The 15,244-nt window shown below is 43.3% G+C and overlaps 1 protein-coding gene and 1 pseudogene across 4 annotated transcripts in view; one reads left to right on the top strand and one right to left on the bottom strand.

The window, feature by feature from the left end:
• SLCO3A1 (solute carrier organic anion transporter family member 3A1) overlaps window positions 1-15,244 on the top strand; it is a 324,947-nt gene that overhangs the window by 23,572 nt on the left and 286,131 nt on the right. The gene's annotated exons all lie outside the window — the stretch shown is intronic.
• Window positions 1-15,244, bottom strand: part of LOC126959083 (thyroid hormone receptor-associated protein 3-like) — a 151,319-nt pseudogene that overhangs the window by 135,187 nt on the left and 888 nt on the right.

Genomic DNA, 15,244 nt, shown 5'->3' with positions numbered 1-15,244 from the left:
TTTAATATAAAGTACTTGAGAGAATTCCTTACAGGTATCTCCTATAATTAAGCACAACAAATTAAATCTAGTCAAGCTTCCTAGAGCTGAAGGCTGACTTCTTTATCTGAGGAGGCCCCTCCTGCAGATCTGAGGCTGGCATGCATGGATAACTGGTGGTTCTGGAGGCCCCTCAATTGGAACTGTTCTCTTTACTGTGAGTCTTTTCTCCCAGCCAGTCCGCTGCTTTTGTTTTGCACAGCACCTCCCAGGTGAGCCAGCAGGGAGCCCCTGTGTACTCTTCTCTGCTGTCCAGCATGGATGTGGCCTATGGTAGAGAGACTGCGCTGTGGGATCACAGGCCTTTTCTGTATTCACATCGCCTGCCCACACACACTAACCATCACAGCTTATTACAGATATTTGACTTTTGCCAATATGTTTGGGCTCCTGCTGTTTGACCCAAATGGATCTGATTCAAATCCTTTCAATGAGAAACCTCAATTCCATAAGTTTCTTCTGCATTTTCACAGAAACAGAACACTTTCCTGAAGTCATTCTCTATTATGTGCAACTTATGTGACTTGATTTATTTCTTGATCTTTAAGGTAGTTTTTATTGATCTGAGGCATTAAATTGAATTCTGATATGAAAGAATCTTTTCCCTTATATATTATATTGTCTCCTAACCACTTAAGTAGCTGTTTAATCTTTTAATCAACTTGGTGTGAAGCTTCTTGAAATGATGATGGCAGTTCTCCTTGTATATATTTTAAAATTTTGGTATCAGACCTCCCCCTCTAATCTCTCTTAACCTTAAAAATTTTAAGATGTTTGTGTTCTTTGAAGCTACTTTATTAATTCAAGACCTATTTATTGAACTTCTGTGACTTGTCAGGCATTCTTCTAGGTACTGGGGACCCAGCATGTCAAAACACAAGAAATGGCTATATAGGCACTTACATGTGGTGCTTTTACTCATACCATCACTGCAAGGTTTGATATTCTTCAAGGAGTGGTATGGTGGGCGACTGTAAAAGTCCATTGAAGTCACAGAGGAGAAAATTGAAGTGGATCTGCAGAAACAGGCTCCATAGCAGAGGAGAGGGGAGCTTTGTGAAGAGGAAGGGATGATATTTCAGGGAAGGTCTTTGGGAAGGGGAAGGAGGTAACTCCCTTGGCTGGAAGGTCCAGTCAGGTAAGGGAAGGTTTTGAAGTCTAGGCTCATGCTAGTGGGCATCAAGGAGTTGTTACAGGTTTTTGCAAAAAGGAGTGTGGTCTATAGAAGGAGGCATTTTAGGAAGATAGTAGCTCAATGAACCTACAAAAAAATCTGAGACTTGTAGTCTGATCTAAGCCTGCAGCCAAAAGCTAGGGAGTCAGGTGTATGGATGGCGTCACCCTTCCAGCTCTCCATTCACCAGGTGATGGGACCACACACAGAGCATCCTGTGGAAAGACTAGAATCTCAGGGCTTTCCTACAGGCGAGGCTGCACAGGAACAGAGAGAACTAGGCTGACAACATGAGGCAAGATCTAGCATCCCAGAAATGAAACCATCATCATGTGGCATCTGAAGCAGGGCGTGAATTTAGGCCTTTTTTTTTTTTTTTTTTTTTTTTTTTTTTTTTTATTTGAGACGGAGCTTTGCTGTTGTCTCCCAGGCTGGAGTGCAGTGGTGCTTGACTCACTGTAACCTCTGCCTCCTGGGTTCAAGTGCTTCTCCTGCCTCAGCCTCCCAAGTAGCTGGGATTACAGGTACGTGCCACCATGCCCAGCTAATTTTTGTATATTGGTAGGGACGGGGTTTCACCCTGTTGGCCAGACTGGTCTCAAACCCCTGACCTCAGGTGATCTGCCCACCTCGGCCTCCCAGAGTGCTGGGATTACAGGCATGAGCCACCGTGCAGGGGCAATTTAGGTCTTTTGAATGGGCTCCAGGATTGCAGATGTGTTCACTGTCCTTGGTGGTAGCCAAATGCCATCAGAAGAAATTAACTCATGGACTGTTTGCAGGGCATGGTGTCATCTCATGGTCTTCTAAATATTGGCCCCTACAGCTCAGAGACTAGATGATGGGACACTTGAAGCTTCTGCTCAGTATGCAGACAGTGTTAAGAATGGCATGGTGACAGGGACAGATCAGCATTCCTACTACACTCTGTTTTAAAATCAGATTCTCATTTTGTGTCAAACCATCCAGAACTGTCATCTCTTAGCTGTCTTTCTCACAACTCAAAGCGTAGATTTTCATGCCCAGAAAAATTTTCATTCACAGACATCTAATCAATGAGATACTTATAGTAACTGAAAAAGTACCCATGCTTCATCAAAAGGGCCTTATGCTTAGAGAGAGAAATGTTGCATTTCGTGGAGATTTTATAATTTTTTTTCTTACACTTGGGAAATAAGAATTTGGGCTTTTTTTCCTCCTTACCAGTTTTATCCATTTCTCTCTTGTGAATAGTTGCAGCCATTCTTCCTGGCATTGAAGTATTTCTGAAATAGCTCTTCTTATCTAGGCATAATTACAACATATCTATGAAGTACGTGACTCTATTTTGAAAATCAGCCTGTGATCTGCGCACATGCTTCTGAACACACACTTCTACCCACATGCAAATTCTGAGAGGTAAGCACATTGAATTAGGCAGCCACTTTTCCAAAGGAATAGAGTAATCAGATAGGCCACAGTTATATAGAATATCCGTTAGCATAAGGGTTCTACTAAAATATTTATTGCTTGACCCTGAGTTGGTGCCTATAAAGCAGGTACGTTCTGCACACCACTTACACAGTGACATGCTTGGTATCTGCCACTTATTTTTTCTGCCTTTTTTTTTTTTTTAAAGCCACCATCTCCTTTTTCTACTTTGAAGTACATTAGTTACTATGGAAACAGTGATGTCATTGGTGGGGGTGAGGGTTAGTAACATCTACAAGGACAGTATAAAATCATTTTATTTAATGGGTTGAAATTTATATGACACTTGGGAGAAATTATGAGTATGCTTGAGAGAATGGTGTGGGTATACAACTGTAGCTACTATGATGCCTATGCATGTAACAAATCAGCATTTGTGTAGGTTGCAAACAAAAATATGGCTGAAAACTAAGAAACATGCAAAGGAGAGAAAATAGAAGGTCAGGGTATTCATATAATTGTTCAAGCTGCTCAGAGCATCATTTTCTGAAGGTGGCCTTCTGGTTAATATAAATATATAGATGCCCCTATATAGATGTGATTTATATCAGCTAATGGCCCATTTTTCTTCTATAGAGGTACTGTCATGGGACAGGTCTTTCGCTTTCTGAATGAAATTTGTGTCCCAGGCAGTAGTGGTTCAATTCTGGCATGCAACCAAGCTCTTCATGAGATTCCTGAAGAGGATCCCATGGTCTCAGAAGCTCCATACAGAGATTTTATGTAAGGACAGTTGTGTGTCGCAGCAGAGATGGTACAGTGAGTCCCAGGGAGGGTACCTGGATCTCTTTAATAAGATGTTCAGGGCTCTGTGGAGAATGTCTGAATGAAGCTGGCTGTGTTCCTCTTTCATTTATTCTCCTTGGAAAGAAAAAGTGCTCCAGATAGATAGATATGCTCCTCAACCTGCTTGTATGTGTCTCTATCTTCTATCTATCTATCTATCTATCTATCTATCTATCTATCTATCTATCTATCTATCTATCTATCTATCTATCTGTCTGTCTGTCTGTCTGTCTGTCTGTCTATCTATCTATCTATCTATCTATCTATCTATCAATCTGTCTATCTGTCTATCTATCTATCTATTTTGAGATGATTATAGATTCACATGCAACTGTAAGAAATAATAGAGTGATCCTGTACACTCTCTACCCAGTCCCCCCTAATAGTAACATATTGCAAAACTGTAGTATAACACCACAATTAGGAAATTGACAGTGATAGGGTCCACCAACAGATTTCCTCAGTTTTACCTGCACTTGTGCTTCTGTGTGTGTGTGTGTGTGTGTGTGTGTAGTTCTTTGCAGTTTCGTCACGTGTTGATTAATGTGACCACCACAACAATGAGGATATAGAACCTGCTGCACTTTTATTGCCACAGTCTCTCCTGCTCCCTAACCCAGGGCACCACTATTCTGTTCTCAATCTCTCTAATGTTGTCATTTTATGCATGTTATATGAATGGCATCATATAGCATGCAACCTTTTGAGATTGTTTTTTCACTAAGCACAAATCTCTTGAGATCCATCCAAGTTGTTGCGTATATCAATAATTCATTTCTTTTTATTGCAGAGTGATATTCCCTAGTGTGGAGGTACTCCTGTTAGTTAACCATTCACCTCTTGATGGCATTTGGATTGTGCTTATCTATTTAAACGGAAGTATTTGGGAGAGGGCTTTTGGGGTCCTAATAGCACAGAATCAGGAAGCAGTGTAAAGTGCCCCAGTCTCTGTCTATGGTTCTCTTCTTGGTTTTCAGCAAGGATCCTTCCAGAAGCAGTAAGGCCCAAATTATTTAGAGTGATGGAATACGGTGGAGAGAGCAGAATGAAGCGCAGAGAGCTGGCTAGCCAGGCGATATGTCGCCTTTCAAACTGGGCTCAGGATGGGGCTTGGGCTGAGGCTCTGTGTGCCCTGAGACCTGCATTCATGTATCTGCTTTTCTCTTACAAGAATTGATGGGAGAAGGTACTTTTTCTGCAGAGCCAGTGATCAAAGGGGATGTAACACAAGCAGCTTGGCCAGCTTGGTCCCTCCAACCCTTTTGGGAAAGATCAGTACCTGAACCCTTATTCTAGGACAAGAAGGAGAGGGAATCTTTTCCTTGGTCTTACTGATTGATTTTCATTTTGAAAAATGTTCCACCCTGCCTCTTTTTTTTTTTTTTTTTTTTTAATTAAATGCTCCAGGATTGTCTAACTGATCATATGACAGAATTTAAACACCAAAACTATTCTCTGAATACGAGCCACAGGTCTGTATTTCTGGTTTGAGGTTGATCATGAAGTGGCCTGAGCTAACAGACCCAGTGATTTGACATTGCTCTTTCCTTGAAATGCAAGATAAAACATGTTTTTTTCTTTATCGTGCAGTTTATGGAACCAGCAGACTAACCCGCCCCCCTCCCTTGTCTTCTGCTACTTAAGCTGTTGACCTAAAGAAAGAAAGGGTTTTTAGCCTTGAGATGAAGTTAAAAGCCACTCAGAGAAACTGTTGGATCAGAAGCTTTTAATACCAACAGTTATCAGCAAGCAAGTCAGCACATGGCCTTTCTGTTGGAGCTCAATGGAGAATTCAAGTCCCCTGTGGTAAATAAGCCAAGTCTACCAGGAAGGGAAACACAAACATATTCCTCTGGCCCAGACTTTAGGAGATGGTTTTCTTAGCACAAGCAGCATGACTTCTTTGCTTGGCAAACTCCTTGTCATCTTTTAACACTGGAATGTCATGCTTGAGTGAGGTAACCCTGCTCCTTCCCTGGCCAGTTCTGGGTTCCCTCTCTTCTGGTCTCTTTTACAATTGACCCTATTATCATGCAAAACCCTTAAGATCAGTGCTTCAAGTACAAATGCTTTTCACTGGAGAGTTTGGTTCTAAAGCAGCCAGTGAGACCAATGTTATATGGAGGTGGAATATTAACTAAGAACATTCCCTTAGTTGCCTAAGGCAAGCAGTGCATTCCAGGATCAGGCAGTATAAGCAGTGCTTACCTCTGAACCCTGGGATCATGCTTAGCATGGTAATAGTGAGATCTGTGTACAGGAGAGGGCATGTGAGGACTGAAAGTCAATGTGAGGATGGGAAGTTTATGTCTCCCTTCTCAAGCACATACTCAGGATACGCATTTGCTAAGTGAAATTGTGGACAAACCATTCACACTCCTTAAATGATATATATTGAACCCGTTCATTTGCTTCTCTGTGTTCTTAGCTCCCAGTTTAAGGTTGGACACTTGGTAGCCTTTGGTAAATATTGGCTAAATGAATCAATGAATGATCAAACAGAGGGACATGAAATTTGCTAATACAGTATAGATTTGGGGGCTTCCCCCCTCCACACCCACCCCACGCCCACTATGTATGACTTCTTTTTTTTCCTTGAGATGGAGTTTCACTTGGTCGCCCAGGCTGGAGTGCAGTGGCATGATCTCGGCTCACTGCAACCTCCACCTCCCGGGTTCAAGCGATTATCTTGCCTCAGCCTCCCGAGTAGCTGGGACCACAGGCGTGTGCACCACCATGACCAGCTAATTTTTTTTGTATTTTTAGTAGAGACAGGGTTTCACCATGTTGGCCAGGCTGGTCTCGAACTCCTGACCTCAGGTGATCTGCCCATCTCGGCCTCCCAAAGTGCTGGGATTGTAGGTGTGAGCCACTGCGCCTGGCCGTGACTTCTTAATCCCACTCTGATTTTACTGAATATGTGCAATAAGTATAACCTCATCAAGTTTTCCTTGCAATTAGGCAACACCTGGTGTCCCAAAGAGATGTAATATCACCTTGTTCTTTAAGAAGGTGGTTGGGTTGCTCTATTAATGCCCAGTGAGTAAGCAAATGGCAGATGGGACAGCAGCCACCATGCAAGCCAGGCAGGCGCCATCCACTGTAAACAGAGAGGAGAATGGTAGGACTTGGGAAGGAGCCATGTGCTCCAGCCATTCAGATTCCAGACCTCTCTGTCAGCTCCTCTTAATCTCCAGGTTACTCAGATGCTTTGAGGCTGGTTGATAACAAAGTATCCCTGCTTCCCCTTTTTTTAAACAGCTGGCAGTAAGTGGTCTGGGTTTCACTTATATCAGGTGCCTGGGAGTCTTCCTGAGTGAAATTCGCTTGTTTGGAGACTGAAGAGAGAAACTTGGTACTGGGACCCTAGAATCCCCTCTTTCTGGTTTGCTTTTTCACTCTATCAGCTGAGGTACCACAGGGGATGCCAGAGACCTGAGGCTTCTTGGTGGAAGCAGTCCCAGTTTGGGATCAGAACGTCCAATCCCTGACTGGTTCTCTTGCTCTGAGGCTGGGGCTCCCCTGAGGGATGTACCTTGCTTTGGCTCGCTGGGGCACTTAACCCTTTGCATTTTCTTACATGCAGTAGTCTTCCATAGGGATTTCCACCTCTCAGTTATTTGTAATTATTTTATGCCATTATATACCCTAAAAGTGGCTGTGGGTTCTAAATTCCAAGTTGTGATTTATAACACTTAATAGTTACTAAGGCAATGCATGTATACGTTGTTCATACGCTCATAATCATTTCATGTGTTTCACTGGGTTGTGCATAGAAATTTTGGTTCCAAGTATTTTTTGAAGCAGAACTATGTTTGTAATACCCTACTTACCAATGTAGCATCCTGATAGTATATCACAGTTACTACAGTCACTTCTCTGGGTCCACACCCCGTGCCACGCACCGTGTTACATGTATTTCTTCTGTTGTCCGCTTCATCCTCACACTGAGACACTTGCAGAAACATCTCACAGAGCAGGCAACTGAAGGGACCCAGTTTCAGACAAAGGTCTGGCCTGATTGGAAAGCTTCATCACCATAGCATCATACATACAGTCACATTAGCGACCAAAATAATGATAAGAATAGTGATCATATCTAACACTGTTCTAAGGTTTTCCTATGGATTAACCTTTTGGATCCTTACAAAACCTTATGAGATACGTACAAGTATTATCTTCATTTTGTAATGAGGATTCTGAGGTCCTGAGAGTTGGAGAAATTTTCTCCCTGTCACATAGCTTGAAAGTGGCAACACTGGACATCAAAAATGGGCATTCTGCTGGGTGCAGTGGCTTATGCCTGTAATCCCAGCACTTTGGGAGGCTGAGGTGGGTGGATCACCTGAGGTCGGGAGTTCGAGACCAGCCTGGCCAACATGGTGAAACACCGTCTCTACTAAAAAAAATAGAAAAATTAGCCAGGTGTGGTAGGTGGGCCTGTATTCCCAGCTACATGGGAGGCTGAGGCAGAAGAATCACTTGAACCTGGGAGGTAGGCATTTGCAGTGAGCCGAGATTGTGTAACTGCACTCCAGGCTGGGCAACAGAGTGAGATTCTGTCTAAAAAAAAAAAAAAAAAAAAAAAAGGTGTGGGGGGCATTCTGACTTCAGAGCCTTTTTTCTAATGTTAAATTGTTTTAAAATAAAACTTACTGATTTATTCAGCACAGATTATGTGAATCACTATAATCAGAAATTATTATGAAATGTCTATTTTCTAGTATTAAATGAGGCTTAAGTGATTTTTCACAATCTGCATTTTCTAGAAAGCTTTGATAATTAGATTTCAGTTCTAATTGTGACATTTCTTTTTTTTTTTTACATCATTGGAATTATTTGTTTGGATTAAGCATGTTTTTGTATGCTTACTCTATGCCAGGCCCCATGCTGCATATTTTCGTATATTATCTCATTTCACTTTTTTTTTTTAAAGCCGATTCTTTTAGACCTGAGGCAGCTGAGCATCATGGAAACTAGTCAGTGTCTATCTTAAAAACAGCTGGACCCCTGCTGGCGAGCTCACTGTATGTGTGATGTATTCCAGGAGCATGGGGTCTGGTTCCCTTCCTCAGTGAATCAGGAAAGCTTTCTGGGGGAAGGAGTTGTGTGGATTCTCCAATTTTTGCTCCTTTAGAAGTAAAAAGCCTTTCCATCCCTTATAGGGACACAGAAAGGAGGTGATGGGGGTGGTGCTGAGCCTGCCCCCCTGCTCTGCATCACCTGGAAGGAGGGTGCAGAAGGAGCAGGGGTCTTTGTCTCCCTCTTTGCTCCCTTTGGCATCACTCTCCAGGCCCAGTAACGAAACCCCACCCCTGGCTGGGCCTTTTCTCACCATCTTCCTTCTCCAGGGCTACCTCCTGAGGGCTCACTCCTTAAAGGCAATATGCAGTGGCTTCTCCTTGAGTGAGCTCAGAGGTCAGGGGCTCCCTAAGCTCCTGTATCAAGAGACAGAGGACATCTGAAGCCAGAATGCCCTTCCCAAAGCTGCCGTAGCACCTGTGTCTCAGGACGAAGCCGGGCAGATGCCTCTTTGTTCAAGCAGCCAAACTCCAGCATGTCACAAATCATATATTACAGGAAAAGGGAACCCTTTGCTGCTGGGCAGCTGGGCCCAAGATCCTCACAGTCTTTTAGGGATGCTTAGAATTGGCCCTTGGTTGGTTTGTAGCATTTATACAATATCAACCCTTAAACTGATGACCCTTGAACAAGTGCATCGTTCTCTGTCCTTGATTTCATTCACAGTAGACAGTTTTAGGTAGATCCCTGCTGTGAGCAGACACATACATGCGGTCTGACAGTTCAGATCCCTTCGCCCTCCCCTCCCCTATTTTTATGGCTGCTAACAAATGGGTTGGACCTTTCTCTAAAGGCCTTTCTGGGCAGGTGATATTTGAGTAGATTTGAAGTAAGTGTGGGATCGAATTGTAAAGCTATTTGGAGCAAGAATGTTTCAGGCAGAGGGACTAGGATGTACAAAGGCCCTGGGGTTGAAACATACTTGATGTAGTTGGGGAATGGAAACACCAGTGTGTCTCTAGCAGAGAGGGCGAGAGGGAAGCAGGGGAAGATGAAAGAAGAGACGTGGGTGGAAGACCAGACCTGGCAGGACCCTGTGAGCCACAGGGAGGCAGAGTTGGTCCCTTTTAAGTATTGGGGCTGGCAGATCTGACTAGTACATTTCCCCAGTACTCTTGCTCACCTCTGCATTTTTTTGCCTTTGATTGTTCCCTTTCTTCAGTGTGTCCTGCGCTTCTCCTTGGTCTCCCTTAATTATGCAATGGAAAGTAGTAGCAGAGCACAAAAATCCCACACTGAAAGCTTAGAGGACTGTATCTTTTTCTTACCAGCTAACTCTTACTAATTAGAAATTGACATCAGTGCTTGTCTCCCATGCTTCTCTTTTAATTGAGATTTCCCTCAAGTCCTCTTAGGCAAGATCTGCCTCATATGAGCCCCTGGCCCACTGCACCTGCCTTGGGCTGAGTGGCTCCTGTTTGTCTCCACATCAGCGTGAGTTGTGTGAGTTCCTCAGCAGTGCTGCATGCCTAGAAGGCCCCAGTGAGCATTGACTTGGACCTGGTGAATTTCCTCTTTATGCTTTGCTCTTCCGAAGAGAGACAGAAAATCCAGCCTCAGCATCAGTGTTGTTTCTACGGTGTGATCATATTGATGTGCTTACTGACTCCTAAGTCACCTACTGGCACACAGCACAGATGCATCCAATGTCCTTATCTTTGAGGCTTTGCTTTTAAGACTTCACACTGACTACATCAATCTGAATAATCGAGCTTAACTCCAGACAAGAATTCAGGGGTATGATGTGATGGCCCTCTGTTGATTCTCTTTAAAAGTCGTGAATATGAGTAATCATGGGTATTTAATGAGCTCTGCAAGATGGCAGGTGCTGACAAGTGCCTTATATATTCTGTTTCTAGTCTTGCAATTTGTGTATTATCATTCAGAACCCCAGGCTCAGGAGGTGAAAGAATTCCGCTTACAGCTGAAGTTGCATTTGAGTGGGAGAGGGAGCAGGAGTTTATTCTCCCCTCTTTGTTTCTGCGTGTCTGTATATTGGCCAAGCACATTTCCAGTGGGAAATCCTTAGTGGCTTTTATGGTGTTTTGTGAGAGGTTACAGGGGACTGATGTGTGAATGCCAGGTGTCATTATCACTGTCAAGTGTCTAATTCAGTGCTGGGTCATGGACAGGTTTAGAAGTGCCTTAGAATTCAGAGTTAATCCAGAGCGGGCCACAGGTTAATGACATTTTGCTTTATTCTTCAGTGCTTTCCTTTTCTTTTTAGAATATTATCGTCCCTTTTACCCCTTCTCCCTTCCTCGGCCATTTTCCCCAGAGGGCAGAATGGCTTGAGCTATTTCCTGCCTGAGTTTTGCAGTCAAGACCCCTGCCTGCCCAATTCCTGCAACAGTGACCCTAAGGCACTAATTACAGGCCCCTCTTTGCCTGCCTGCCTGAGACATTGCAGCCGCTAACCCTGCACCCTTGAGGCACCCTCTCCATTCAGTGACATGGTACTGCCTGTGTGCACAGGAGCCCTGCAGCAGCTGACCCAAACAATGCTCATTTTCACTGTGGCATCTTGGCATGGCCTGGCAGCTTTGGCCTTTTAGAACCCAGCTGGTGCCAGGGTTGCTGGCCTGCCCTGCAGAGGTGATTGGCCACTTCATAATAATAAACAGATTTCAATCCTGGGAAGTTCTGAGGCCTGCTGTTCTCTCCCTGTCTTTTGTGTCTTTTTGATAAAAGATGTTCGAGGTAGCCACATGGTTTAATAAAACCAGGCTGGATGCAACTACCTAGGTTTAAAATATCATTCTGCTAGGCTAGCTGTGTGTCCTTGGACAAGTTACTTAACCTCTCTGAACCTCTCCTTCTGTTTCTCCAAATTGAACTTAGTAATATCTACACTACAGTTTGTACCAGGATTTAATAAGATAATGTTTGTGAAAAGCACCTTGTTCAGGTCTTATACACTGTATGTGCTGAGTAGATAATTAGTTTTCTCAGGCAGAGTCCCAAACAGAAGGAAAAGCCAAATAAACCCCATGATGTGCTGCATTGTTCTATGTAGTGATCTGTGTTTGGCAGATTTGAGATTATTTTAAACCAAAGTAAAAGAACTTTAATTATGCTCTTGTTTGTGGTTTGGTTGGTTGCATTATTAACCGATTTCAGAATACTCCCCGCCCTCTCACTGTTTCATAGTGAAGGGCTGGAGCTGGAAGTCAATACTTTCTTTGCAGAACTTCCAGCTCCCTCTGTCTCAGAGATGGGGTTGGCAGTGTCATCTGAATGGGGTGTGGGTTCAGAGACTGGCCTGTCAAATCAACGTGGGCTGCCGGCTGTCTTATTACATCCTGAGCATGTGTGTCTTGGGCCTTTATAGATATACTTGCTGTTGCCCTTTGCTCTTCATTCACTTAATTTCAGTCGTGCACATCCAGTTATACAAATGACGTATGCATAACTATTTGATTTTAACAAGCAGTTGGCCAAAGTGTTTAGTGTGACTCTGGAATTAAACTCCTTGGATGCCAGTCCCTTATACCAGGTTCAGAATAGTCTTAGGCATATGAAACCTCAATTTTTTTTCTACAAAATGGGTTAGTGATAGCACTTATCTCATAGGAAATTAGAAGGATTAACCTGTAAAAGCGCTCAACATACTACCTGCTATGTAATAAATCCTTAATAAAAATTACTTGTATTAATATTAGCAATAGCTGGCTGGGTGCAGTGGCTCATGCCTGTAATCTTAGTGCCTTGGAAGACAGAGATGGAAAGATCATTTGAGGCCAGTAGTTTGAGACCAGCTTGGGCAACATAGTGAGACCCCCATCTCTATAAAACAAAACAAAACAAAGCAAACAAACAAACAAACAAAAAACACCAATTAGCTGGGCACTGTGGCACATACCTGTAGCTCTAGCTGCTCAGGAGGCTGGGGTGGGTGGATCGCTTGAACCCAGGGGCACAAGGTTTCTGTGAGCTACGATCGTGCCACTGCACTCCAGCCTGGGTGACAGAGTGAGACTGTCTCTAAAAAAAAAAAAAAAAAAAAAAACCCTACAATTATTACTAGCTAACATATAGCTAACATTTGTGTACTTGTTATTACAGAATAAATATATTCCAGCTAAGTGGATGTCGGTGGTTTTCTGCACAGTGAACTCTTATCATTCCTTGACTGGTGTGGTAACACTGGAGATGCATGCTCCTTAGGTGAATGTAAGTTCTAAATTGTTGCCAGGAAAGGACTGTGGGTGGCCCTGCTGGACCTGGAGTGCGTTTGCAGCACTTTATGGGCTTCATAGCACCTGTATGTCCCTGCTATCTCCCCCAAGGCTGTTACTTATCGCTCAGCACTTACCCTAGCCCTTCAATTTTCCTGGGTCTCTGGTCCAGAGCTCACACTGCCTCTCCTTATATCCCAGGGGTATCTTGACCTTTGGTAATGGGCTGTAAGATGTGTACATTAGTCTGAGGCTCCGTGCCTTATAAAACACTGTGCTGGGGCCGGGCGCGGTGGCTCAAGCCTGTAATCCCAGCACTTTGGGAGGCTGAGACGGGCGGATCACGAGGTCAGGAGATCGAGACCATCCTGGCTAACACGGTGAAAACCCGTCTCTACTGAAAAATACAAAAAACTAGCCGGGAGAGGTGGCGGGTGCCTGTAGTCCCAGCTACTCGGGAGGCTGAGGCAGGAGAATGGTGTAAACCCAGGAGGCGGAGCTTGCAGTGAGCTGAGATCCGGCCACTGCACTCCAGCCTGGGCGACAGAGCGAGACTCTGTCTCAAAAACAAAAAACAAAAACAAGAAAAACCACTGTGCTGGCTTGTTCTGTGAATTGACTGATCTGGAAGCTCTGTAAGGTAGGCTCATTTCAAATGCAATTGCTGTTCGCTTAGTGTCATATATAGCATAATGATTGCACCTAGAATCTGCTTGTATTGTCTGCATAACTGTAGGGTGGATCTGGTCTTGCTCTCATATAAGAAAAGAGACAGACCTTGTTCTCTACATGTTCCTTTAGGCAGTTTGCCCAGGCAAATCAAGCAGGCCATTAAGGTGAAAGTATGATAGTTGAATTTTGCTCTTTTTCCATAGGTTGTTTGAATGATTTCATTTTGCATCATTCAGAACTGATGTCATTCTATGATGTCTAGTTCATAAATACCATTTGCCCTGGGCAATTTTCTGTTACATTTAAGACTAACCTACTTTAAGGGAAAGATAGCCTTTCCTAGTCTAGTCTGCGTATCCTAGACTGAGTTATGCAGTCTGGGAAGCTTGCAGCATTAATTTCTTGATAGAAACAAAATTTGTTTACATGCCCAATATTCTACATATGTTTGTGTATTTTACTCATTTTATGACTATAAATATGGAGGCATATCAGCATGTATATTGTGTAAATATGTACACATTTAACATGTGGAATATAGTAGGACTGAGGTTGTTTTGCCTTGTGTGCACTCAGTAGTAATTTCTCCCCAATGTTTTATTATTGAAAAATTTAAGCATAAAAGTTGAATTATACAGTTAATAGCCATACACCTGTTGTCATGATTCTGCAATTAACATTTTGCTGTATTTGCTATATAATTGTTCATGTCTCCATCACCATACTCATCCATTTTCATCTTCTTGCTGTGGTGGTGGTTGTATTTTTAAGTAAGTTGCCTGGTCCTTAATCGTGACTATGTGCTCGGCTTGCAAGAAACATATATCCTGAACCTTTCCTGAACCTCTCTCTTGCAGAGACCTTGATACCTACTCATGATTGCCAGAGCCCTCCCAGTGGCCTCACCCAGAGCTCTATCCCCTATGGCTGGCATCTACAATTCTGATTCTTACTGTGCATTTCAAAGCAAGGATGTTCAAGATGTTGTATCTATCATTTGACTTCCTCAGATGAAGAGACTTAACTGGAATTCTGAGAAAATGCTTTCTGGTCCCCATCCCTTAGCACAAGCCAAATAAAGCCTCTGTCTTTTAAGGCTCTGATAAATACCAACTCTTAAAGGCAGATTGATTTAGCCTCTGGTTATTTTCCCCAGAGTTCTCTGGTCTGGGCAGCCTCCCTCACCTTCCAGCCAACCAGTCCAGGTTGACCTTGGAGGAGAAGGAGCTCTCTGCTGGTCTGACTCACTGGTGCCTCATTACCTCCCTGGCTGGACTGCGAGGCTCAGAAGAAAGGAAGGCATTACTGGGTGGGGCCTACCCATTCATTTTTAATTAAAAGCTTTTTCCTTTATGATAATATCACAATAATTGCCATGTAATGTGTGCATTCTGTCAGAAAATAGTTGTGAAAAGTTAAAAACTTGCCCTTCATACAATTACAGAGTGAACCCGAGTCAAATACTATTTTATTTAACTCATTCATGAGGGAACCAGTGAGTTGGTAAAGCCAGCTCAAAGAAGCTTTTGAGGAACTTGGTATTTATTGGCATTTTGGAAAAAAAAATGTTAGAACCATTATCAGGTAAGTGTGGGGGAAATTGTGATGGACTATTCAGATCAGCCACAGGTACCATAGCTTCAGGAATATTGCCAGCAGAAAGCACCCAGCTGTCAGCTCCCTTTAGGACTGCCTTGGCTGAAGACAGCCACCTTGTCTGAAGTCAGGCTTTCTTCCAGGGCAGCCTGCACCTGATGTCTGATCCATGAGCAGATAAAAAGACCAATTCTCCTACCACTGATTGAGTCTCTTGAAGGTCACTTATCCTGTATTCAGAACTTCC

Source organism: Macaca thibetana, chromosome 7 (assembly GCF_024542745.1).
Source record: "Macaca thibetana thibetana isolate TM-01 chromosome 7, ASM2454274v1, whole genome shotgun sequence".
In the NCBI taxonomy this organism is placed as follows: domain Eukaryota; kingdom Metazoa; phylum Chordata; class Mammalia; order Primates; family Cercopithecidae; genus Macaca; species Macaca thibetana.
Note: the sequence above shows the minus strand (reverse complement) of the source record. Positions and strands in the feature narration are given on the sequence as shown.